At 40.9% G+C, this 11,427-nt stretch overlaps 1 protein-coding gene across 15 annotated transcripts in view; it reads left to right on the top strand.

Annotated features, from left to right (window-relative positions):
- The first annotated feature begins 6,867 nt into the window (after positions 1–6,867).
- Positions 6,868–11,427, top strand: part of CSNK1G3 (casein kinase 1 gamma 3) — a 116,224-nt gene continuing 111,664 nt past the window's right edge. For all 15 annotated transcript variants that reach the window (XM_057736536.1, XM_057736517.1, XM_057736474.1 and 12 more), the window contains exon 1: positions 6,868–7,304. The gene's annotated coding sequence lies outside the window, so the exon portion shown is untranslated. The remainder of the gene's footprint in view (positions 7,305–11,427) is intronic.

Here is an 11,427-nt window from a genome sequence, read left to right as displayed (position 1 = left end):
TCCCACATCACACATATAACACTCAGAAAAACAAGACTACCACTAACAATATGATTACTGAAAGGACAAAAAAAAAAAAAGAAAAGAAACCTTTTGGCTGTCCCCCCACCCTTATGGATAAAACTTATGAGGGATATGCAGTCAAATTACTATATTTTAAAGTCACTTGGAATTATAATCTTTTAAAAATTCATTTTACATGTACAGGATAAAATCATCATTGTTTCCCTCTATTTACCAATCATCATCCCAATATCTGCCAGATAATTATTTTTATTTCTTTGGACAATATTTCTTTGTTTTAGTCTATTGAGTTAAGTAAAAATTAACATTTATTATAACAATCACATTTGGGTTTTTCTGATATCTGAAAATGATTTCTAAAGCCAGATTCTATTCTCTTTTTTGCAGCCTTGATCATGACTCTGTTGCCTTTTATACCACTTACAAATTTCAAGTGAGATATCAATGTCTGGGTTAAAGGCATGTAGGAGGAAGCTGAGGACCTTAGCTTTGGTTTGGAGTCCAAACACTCCACAGCTAGATTCTTTTTAGTACTGTATTCCAAAACCAGGATTAAGTTGATTAGATAGTTTGCAAAAACAAGAGGTACCCCATCACCAAGCACTCAAATAGCTGTAGTAATTTTAGACTACAGAATTTATTCCATTGTAAAGAGATCAATTTGATATCTCTTTGCTGATCTCTGTCTAGATCAGAAGAGCAGAGTTAATATATGGAAAGGCAGTGAGATGCAGGATGACATTGGCTTTCATTGTCATGAATATAAATTGACAAATACATACTAACATGTAACAGAGTAACAGTTCTAGAAAGCAGCAAGTATTAGCATTTGGTTGAAGTTTCTTCATAGTTACTATCAAGTCACCCAAGCTCGCAGAACACAAAGCATTAAGTCACAGTCCAGAGGGTTAGGTCTGCAATTGGCAAGGTTTCAGCCAGATGCTTAGGTAGAGCTGCCTGGTGACTGGAGGCAGCTGCACTGAAACACAAAGCTTTGGCAGGGTGTAGCCAGCTTTGTTAATTAGAAGACTACAAACTTGAAGACAGGGAGACTCACAACAACAGTAAGATAGAGATTATACTAGGGCAAAGCCAAAGAAGTGAAGCAGGACTGAAGTACAGTTTGGAATTCAAGTGTTCACGTGGACACAGAGCCAGGCCACAAGAAAGAAAACAAGTAGGAGAGACAGTGGTGAGCTGAACCAAGAGCCAGGAATGAAAGCCTAGTGGTGAGGATTCTTCAGTTGCAAACAATAGAAACTTACTCTGGTAATGCAAGTAAAACAGAATTGAGTGAAAGGCATTGTGTGTGTGTGAGGTGGGTGGTGATAAGTGTGGTCCAACAGAATTAAAAGGAGGTCCAAGTTTGGGCAGAATCTAAAATGCTCCAAAGGCTGGAAGTAAGATCATAGTCAACTGTCCTAGAGCAGAAACTGTATGGTCAGAATGCTGGTCTTGGATGGAGTGCAATTCCAACTGTTTTTAGATTCCATATCCCTCTGCTCAAGATTCAAATTTAGGACAGGGCATCCATTTGCCATTGTTTAGGCAATGTGTCCCCTGTTACTCTTCCGCTACCTCATACCACACCTACAGGAAGCCAGAGCCCCAGGTCAAGGAATACAGTGAGATGGACAAAATTTATCAAAAAGAAATCTGGGTGCCATTAGAATAGGGTAAATAGATGCTGGACAGCCAATATACCATGAAAGACCAAGTATACATGGTAAAATCAAGAAAAATAGGGCCTGGAGCAAATTTAAATACTGATTTGCTCTGGACCACAAATTCAGTTCCGTAATTCTTGGCTGTAAAGCTATTGAACAGCTTGGGACCTGATATTTTCAACTGCCGATTATCATTCATGTTGAATTAGAAAATGCAAGTTCCTCGTGGTCACATGATAGCTAACAATTGAACATACATTTAGTGCTTTCCATATCTTAGACACTGTGGAGATATCATTGCATTTAATCTTCTTAACATCTATATGATGTAGGTATTACCAATTCATTTTCCAGATGAGCCAACTGAGGTTCTGACTACTTAAGTTGTTCAAGGAAGGAAAATAGAAGGAAACTGAAAAGTGGTATAATTCTAATTAGAGAAGTAGAATGAGAACTAAACACAAGCGAGGTTCTAACTAAGGTAACCTTCCACATTAATTTTAACTTTTGTTGACCTTATGATCTTGTTCAGCCAGATATGGCATCAGTAGCACAATAGGAACAGGTGGGAGGACGAAAATATGTCGGGAATTTAGCAGTACTGCTTGGTGAAGAGAGGGATGAAGTTAAGACCAAGCATGACCAAACATGACAGAGACTAAAGAAACATAATTAGACACAGATTCTGACCCCAATCAAGGTAGTCCTTTGTTCACTGTCCAAAGGGCACATGAAGTTCAGGCATGGCTTAGATGAGCTTTGGCAACAATGTGGTACTATCCACAAGAAGGATAGAGTAATCCAGTAAGCCTAATCAGTGGGTGATATTTGAAGAAGTTTAGTAGCTTGAGCCTCAGAGCAGACCCTAGTCAGTGACCTAGGGTCTAGTCAGGACTTGCACTAGAGAACAATTTTCTAAAGCAAGTTCATACCTTCTCCATATTGGATGGAGTTCTGGGAAAGGCTACAGTTTCAATACAAAAGGGAACCAAAGGAGAAGTCCAGTGCTAGAGACTGGGAAACCATTATAAGGGATAATAGATAGCCGAGTGGTACAGTTGGAAGGCTACATTTTAATCCAGAGCTCCTACTAGGCACTCTGCTTCTTTAGCCACTGGACTGCCTGATTCCTCTGGGTGGGGCTGACGAGACACAGTCTTGGTCAGATTTGGCCCATGAGCTGGGATAGGCTCTTGAGGAAGATATTGGGAAATATAACAGTGGAAAGCAAAAGGAAACCGGGGGAAAGAAAATGGAACACGGAGCAATGATTATGGCCATCTCTAAACCTTAGATTCATATACAATGCAGAATTCAAACTGTTCTTGAAGACATTACCAAAAAAATCACAGCTTTAGCTAACTCTTCCATTTATCACAAAACAGCATCTTTCAAATAGCCAAACTTGCTTATAAGCAGCCAAAATTCAGGTCTGTTAATGGAAAAAAACAAAAATTAAATTGCTTACTTACAGATTTAACCACTTTTTTTGGCAAGACATTTTTACACTTTTTCGTGGTGTTTGTAGCTTTTCTCTATTGATGGTTTTATTTATTGAAGTTCTTTCTCTTAAGGATGTCCTCTTTTCCTCTATGAGGTCTTGATGTTATGTTGTTTACAAATTGTCTTTCTTTATTTACATCCTGTCTAACCTTTAGCTTCTCCTTCATTTATAGATGACATATTCTCTACACAGAAAGTATTCCTTTGAGGGATGCTATGGACTGAATTGTGTCCCCCCAAAATTTATGTTAACACCCTAACCCCTAATGTGATAGCATTTCAAGATTAGGTCTGTGGGAGATAATTAGGTTTAGATGAGGTCATGAGGGTGGGGCTCTCATGATGGGATTGGTGCCCTTTTAGAAAGGGGAAGAGAGAGAGATCACATGCTTGGAGGGAAGTTCATATGAGTACACAATGAGAAGGCGGCAGGCCATCAGAAAGCCAGGAAGAAAGCTCACACAAGGATCTGACCATGCTAGTACCCTGATCTCAGACTTCTAGCCTCCAGAATTGTGAGAAAATAAATTTCTGTTATTTAAGCCACCCAGTCTATCATATTTTATGTCAGCCTGAGCTAAGACAAGGAGTCTTAAAGATGTGATTATAAAATACAATACTGCATATTATGATTGTAAAATACAATAAATCATCTCAGAAAAGTTCTGTGATTCTTACACTTTCATTTTTGCCAACTACAGAATGCTCATAATTTTCCTTCCTGGGATGTATAACCTAGTGTCTTGACCCTTTCTGGCTTTACTCAAGTAACAATCTGAAGGAAAGGTTGAGAAGTGACAGGTTTCCCCAAACCTGACCTAGCTGCTGTCTGTGACTGGCTTTCTCCCAGAATCCTTCCTTTGCCTCCCTTGACTGCAAGCTTGACTGGGGAAGAGGTTATTTTCCTAGTCTGAGTAAAATATGCTGCTTTGCTCCCAGGCTCTGGCTACTGTTACAGTGTCTCATTTTGCATTCTTCCTGTTTCCACTTGACCACTTACTTCGTCTTTTCCTCTTATTATTTTTTTAAATGTTTAAAAAAATAAACTTTTTTTAAGGGCACATATCTTAAAAATTTTTTTCTCTTCCAGTTTTATTATTATATAATTGACATAGAGCACTGTATAAGATTAAGGTGTACAGAATAATAATTTGACATATATACATCATGCAATGATTATGATAATAAGTGAACATCCATCATCTCATATAGATACAAAATAAAAGAAAAAGAGAAAAACTTTTTCCTTGAGATGAGAACTCAGGATTTACTCTCTTTTTTTTAAGAACTTTTATTGAGATATAATTGACATAATAAACTGCATATATTTAAAGTGTACTATTTGATATTTTTTTCTTATTAGAGGATTTACTCTCTTAACAACTTTCATATATAGCATACAGAAGTGTTAATTGTATTAGTCATGCTGTACATTACTCCCTACTAGTTATTTATCACATAACTTCCAGTTATAAGGCCATTTAGTTTTCCTTAATTACATCTGTCCTGCAGGTAAATGAAGCTTTCCTGTTTTTATTTTGAAAAGTTTTGGTAAAGATTTTAATCTCATAATTTTATATTTTACATTTAACAGGTTACCACTTATATCATCTTGGGCAAAGTCAATTCACCACTTTGAGAACAACCTTCCTCTTTCCTAACAGGGAAAAAATAATAATGGCTGCTATATTACTTCATAGGTTGTTGTCAGAATCAGATAGAATCATATAAATCAGAGTTTGAGCAAATGTTTGTTGTTACATTGTTAGTTGGGAAATATCTGCATGTAGTTGAGTGTAGATTCACCTTTGGTGCTTATTTGTATTTTTAGGGTATTTCTTGACCAATCTGTGCAAAGAAGTTTGGCTTAGGAGAGTATTTTAATAGTATGAATGAGGGGTGGAGGATAAAATGATTATAACACAAATCTGTGTTAGTGTTCATAATCTTTAATGGTACTCTGGGAATTTGCATTTATTACATTTCTCTTTTGACAAATGCTTTCTTTTCATGTCCTACAAATGCTTTGCTTGAGAGAGAGGTTGGTAGGTACATTTTGTGAAAAGTAAAGCTGGCCATTTTTTCTTTTTTTGGTAAGCAGTAAGATTTCAACTGGGAGAAAGAAGGAAATGGAATAGTTTTCCTGCTCTAATTTAATTCCTACACTGTCTCCACTCTGTGTTTGTATGTGTGTGTATAAAATGTGTGAGTATAAAATAGTTCGTTGGTCATTGATGACAATATTTAGAGTTTCCCTGTATTGCAGACATTTCTTCTAGTATCAGGTCCTGGGATATATCAGAAAAGTGGGGATGTGTTATTTATTAGGCAAATTATTCCCGAGCCTGAGCATGCACAAATCTTAGTTGCTTTTGAGTCTCTAACAGAATGGAGTGTGGTAAACAGAGAAGCAGTCCTTACTACCACTATTTCTCTGACAGGTGATACCAGTCACTTCATAACCTTCAGTTTGAGAAAGCATGAGAATAGAGAGGTTAAAAAAAAGGCATTGTTGTACTACAAAAACAAAAACGGCACTTTTCCATACTAAGTACTCCTCTGAAGATTACACATCGACCCTATCATCAGTCTGCTAAAGTAGAAAGGGAGAATGCGATAAATCCTCAATTATTTTAAAGTGCATTTGTTTCACTGGAGCCTTTCAAGTCTGTGTGTGTGTGACAGAGTGACAGAGAGACAGAGAGAGAGAGAGAAGACTCAAGACTTTCTTGATGCAGCAAGCATATTGAAAATATAAAAATGTTTGATAAATAAAATTTTTAAACAGCACTAGACTATGATTTTTCTTCATGCACACCTTTATGTCTGACTTCTGAAAGGCCCTTAGACACAATTAAAAAAAAAAAAAATGATAGTCTCAGAGTCCTCTACTATGCCTTCGTGGTGGATCGGTTTCTATACACGTCTTCCACAGTAACATATCTTCATTCCAGGTAACCAATCATAAGAGAAATAACGTGGGCAGTAGAATCAGAAAACATCGGTTCCCATTTGTGTCTACAATTTGACGACTTGAGTGATCTGGCCTCTAGAAACTTTAGGATGTTCACTGGAAAAATCAAGGTAATAGCTACAGTATATAGTTGAGAGGATTACCTGAGCTCACCAAGTTCTCTATAGACAGCAAATACAATGCAACCATGAGCCACAGTCTATATATCTAAGCCGTTAAATCCGTGCTACAGCACTGGGATTAGAAGAAAGTGGGGGAAAATGTCAACCCAGTGATGTCACTCCCTCAGGCCGGGCCCTAAAATTCTTTGGCAGCTGAAGGGCTGTGCTCCGCACACTCGGGAAAGCCTCGGCACCCTGACTTGGCACAATGGCGCCCTTAGGCTACTTATTCAAGCAGCGAGGAACCTTCCGTAGCTCCTCTAAACCATAGGAGCGTTTTCTTCCAGTTTTCTCCAGAGACCTCGCCAAACCTCTCCTACCAAGGCCTCAGCCAGGGAAACATCCGCGTATCCACAATTACTCCACGCTCGCTACACGCACCGCTGGTGTGGAGGTGGGGAGGGAGGCGTGGCTTCTCCTTTATAGGCCTTGCCAGCCAATGAGCGTGCTGCCTTTCTTCCGGTCGGCGAGCCGACCAATCCGAGCAAGTCTGTGTAACCTTCGGCTCTACTCGGCTATTTTCGCTGATGCGGGCAGCTCGAGGGGCCGCCGCCGCTAGAGACGCTTTCCTTTTTAATTTTTTTCCCAGCGTTCACTTCCGGGTCCGGCGCCGATCCGGATGCCCGAGGCAGAAGGATGTTTGACCTCCGGATAAGCGAGGCGCCGCTGTGCATTCATTCCCGGCTGCATCGGTGGCGACAGCAGCGGCCCGGGCGGCGACTCTCCGGCCAGAGGCGGCGGTAGGACGCACCAGCAGTAGCGCGGAGAGAGACTCCGAGCCGAGCTGCGTTACCTCTCTCGCTCGTTCCTTCCCCCCTACCTCTCTCGCTCCCTCCCTGCGTGGCTCGCTTTTCTCCTCCGGCAGCCGGCGGGTGTGATGTGCCGCCGCCTGTGCCCCAGCCGACGCTGACTGACGGACCGCGGGGCGCCGCCCGCGCCCGGCACCGACCCGCCGCTCGCGGCCGCGCCTCTGAGGTAAAGCCCCCTTCGCGTTGGCGCCTGGCCGGGTGGCCCCGGCCCGGCGGCAGCCTCGGCGCGGCCGCGGCTCCCTCCTGCCCGGGTGGGGCTGGGCGGGCTGGGGTCCCGGGCTGGGTGGGGTGGGGTGCGGCGGGGGCGGCGCCGCCGGCGGGGGGCCCCGGGGAGGGGTGGGCGAGGACGCGGGCGGGCGGCGCGGAGGCGCGGGCTGGAGGGGGCCGCGGCCGGGGGGCGAGGGCGCCGCGGGCTCGCTGGGCAGGGAGGGGGCCGCGGGCGGCGGGCTGGGCTGGCCGCAGAAGTTGCCCGAGTGGTGCGGCGCGAGTGGGGACGGCGGGGAGGCGGGCGAGCTGGGCAAAGGCGGAGGGTTTCGTGGGGAGGGTTGGGAGGTCGGGAGTGCAGCCGCCGGCGCGGCTCGATTGTGTCCAGACAATTCCCTTCGGAGCGGGGATTTTAGGCAGGAGGGAGGGAGCCATCGGTCGGCTGGAGGAGGTGTCAGGGGCCAGCATTCGTTTCGGGGAGAAACTTCCCGATGGGGTGTTTGTTTTAAGGGGGGGCAGGGCTTTCCCTATTTGATAGAGCTTTTGATTTAGCTCAAAAGTTACCCCGGGCATTAGTCGGGGGAACAAAATTACTCTGATGGTTACTGTTAGGGTGCTGGTTTGTTTGTTTATCCCACTTGCAAGGGGAAGTGACACACAGAAGCGTCGGCTCTCATGGTCCACAGCCCCCACGCTTCTTTTCTGCGGGGTGGTGATGGAGATGTGTGTTTGCTCCTGGGGTGGGGGTAGTGAGGCCTGTGTTACAATCATTCCAGTTCTCCCAGGGAAGGAGGAAAAGTTAATGGGTGGGAGGGAGTGTGTGTGGGAGATGGCTACTGTTGCTACTTTGTGCGAATTAGTTTTAACTGTTGTAATGAGTACCAAGGCTGGTCAGCAAGTGACCCTTTTTTAACCTTTGGTTTTAGAACATCGACTTTAATTGGACAATTAAAAACCTACTGATTTTTAATAAGTTAAGAAAAGAAGTCAGCACTTATTTCTTTTCCGTTTGCAATTATTTCTTGTGATAGGAATGACATTTTCCCACAGATAGTGAAAGAGATTAAACTATATCTGAGTTGGAATACTTTTTAAAATTAAAAATATCTAATTAGTAAAGCCATGTATATATTTTTGAAGAATATTTGCTTTCCCTATAAATAAGCAGATTGCGAAAGAAAAATATCACAAAAGTTATAGGATGTGAGGCCAGTTTAAGAAACCTTTCCTACCAAATATCAGATCGGGTTTGTGACATTCTTAATAACTTTTTTGGCAGAGGGGAGTGGAGGGATGTACTTAGTGTATTTTATAATTATTCTCAAACTTTGCTCTGTGTTCTGTGCTAAGATAAATTATTTTCATATTTTGTATACATTAGCTTTCATAGTTGCACAAAATATGAAAATTATATTTATGGGAATTGGAAGAAAGGTGTAATAAATTGCATGGCTTTGGTATAGATTCGTAGCAGAGTGTATAGACACTTGCATTCAGGGTGCTTGCATTTCTGGATATAAGTAGTTCTTATTAGAATGGGGGACAGAATGGTTAATTTTAATGTTGATGTGTATGAGACTTTTGGGAGAATCTTGGAAAATGATTATCTTATGGTTTATTGTGCTCATTGACCTCTTTTGCCATTCATCAACTTAAAAATTAATGCATTATATAATTGTTGACATTTTCATTGTTAGATTTGCAAGGATTAACTATTAACAAAGTCTTCACAAGAAACTCGTTTATTCATTCAAATGAAAGAACTAGGATTAGGGCAAAGGAATAGTTTAGTTCAACCTGAATCTTTACTTTGTGCAGGGGACTTTTACTATGTGTTGAGGGTGGAAGTGTATGTAGAAACATGAACAGAACTAAGACCCAGTATCTGCCTTTAAGGGAGAAGCAGACATGCACAGAAATAATTGTAACACAGGACTCCTGTGGGGTTTATTAGAGATGTATGGAAGCATGGTGGGTGTGTGTGTGGGTATGTATGTGTGTGTGTGATACTAATTTTTGATTGGGGAATTACAAACAAGTTTAGAGCTGGTAACACTCCATTTGTGCCTTAAAATATTTTAATGGTCAGAATGGGTCTGTGTGTGCTGTGGGGGGGTGGGGAGTGGGAGTGGGGGGGGATGGGGGGTGGGGGGGTGTAGGGTGAAGGGAGCAGTTGAGCACAGGCATGCTGGTTTGGTATCATGTGGCCTGTTGAGCTGGACCTAAGACTGCTGTGCCAGGAGGTCTTTGTGGGAAATGAAGCTGTAAAATTAGGTGGAGATCAGTCCATGGACACCTAGAATGCCTTGTATTTAAACATGAGTCAGTTTGAAGTATGAAGGTCCAAGTGTATAGATTCTATGCTGATAACCAGTAGGTAGGCAAATAAAGCTAGTAAGTTTAAAGGAAACAAATTGTAACATAATAGTCAACTTGTTATCATTCATGCTAGTGGAGGAAAGCAGAAGAGTATATAATCTAAAACAGTTCCTACATGGTTTTGGCATGTTTCTTTGCTTGCATTTTGATATGAGTATGTGGTAATCTGGTAGTTGGTTTTATATGAAATAAATCTAGATTTTAAACATGTGACTTGGGAAGAAATGGGAATCTTTCCATTTTCTTCTCTGGGTCCCCTCTGTAATCCCCTTCATGCTGGGAGTAGACCATCATTCTGGTGTGGTTTATTGGTTCAGATTTTTTCAGAATGAAACAAGTCATTGTTTAGTTTCAAAGGGCTTCCCAAAAGGATGTATCAGACTAAATAGAGGGAATGCTGAAATAATAAATAACAAAAAAAGTTATTGGGTAGTTATATATTATTGTTAATATGTTTTATGGTGAGATTTGCTATGGATAAAGTGAAATATGAGGAATCTACATAGGAAGAGAATTGACTATACCAATAAGATGACATGAGAAACTTCCATAATTTTGGATAAATGTGTACAAGGTTTTTAGTCATCTTAAATATTGACAACTCTAAAAAAATTTAACCCCAAACTTAATCATTATCGAAGGAGTGCTTAGAAAAATATCACCCTTACGACACCAGTGTGTAATCGGTCATCTAGTCATGTTAAGGGGATATTGTTTGATAGTTTTTACTAACTATTCCCCTCTTAGTTTTCAATAATGACTTACATTATAACTAAACTTGTATCTTGAACCTCCCAATAATAATACCTATTGCAATTTATTAAGTGCCCATTTTGTCTACAGATCATAAATGATACTGTTAAGACAACTCTGTGAGTTAGGTGGGGTAACCCGTGCTTTTGACAGCAGGAAATAGTCTTCTAGAATTTAAGCAACCTGTTTAAGATATATCTTGGAAGCAGCAGAGTGCATATTTAAATCTTTTTTTTTCCTTTTTCTTCCTGACTTCATCTTTTGTAGACCAATGATATCTTCTCTAATCTTCCAACTTCTTCCCTTTTGTCTTTTCTCATGCAGTTGGCACTTAGTGGTATTGATTGGTGTTGTTAATATGTGTTTGGGTGTTTGTTCTCTAAGATGTAATTTCTTTGGAAACGGTGGTTTTGAATATCTGTAGTTCTCTAATTGTAGAGTCTCTAGGAGCAGAGGATATGGTTCTAGTAACTTAAGGTACCTCAGAGTATCATTTTTGTGCTGATCTGTAGGAAAGAACCATACACGAGATTGTTAATGTGTAGAAATCAAGTGTGTATTGTCTGTTAATGTGAAGTGACTTTGGAGAGTCTCTGAACTAGTCAGAAAACATGGAATGAGACAGGTAAGCGGGGACAGGTAAGTTTTAGAGACATAGTGGAGACTGCTGTTAGCCATGTTTTTTTCCCAGCTCCCTTCTCAAAGTTGAGATTTAGGAACTATAAATGTTTGGGTTTCCTTCTATAATGGGACCTAAGGAAAGTGCATAGTGATTTGTTCTTAAACTATATTGCATGACTGGTTATATTCTCTCCTTCTACTCCGTGCCAATCATCTTCTGAGGAAGAATTCTTAACAGTGAAGTTGAAGTGTTCATGATTTGGTAGATAAGACACACATTTTGATCATTTTCTTTGCTAATGACATATCACATAGTTATAATTTATTTTAAT

Source organism: Hippopotamus amphibius, chromosome 1 (assembly GCF_030028045.1).
Source record: "Hippopotamus amphibius kiboko isolate mHipAmp2 chromosome 1, mHipAmp2.hap2, whole genome shotgun sequence".
Classification (NCBI taxonomy): Eukaryota; Metazoa; Chordata; class Mammalia; order Artiodactyla; family Hippopotamidae; genus Hippopotamus; species Hippopotamus amphibius.
This window is presented reverse-complemented; position numbering and strand designations above follow the sequence as displayed.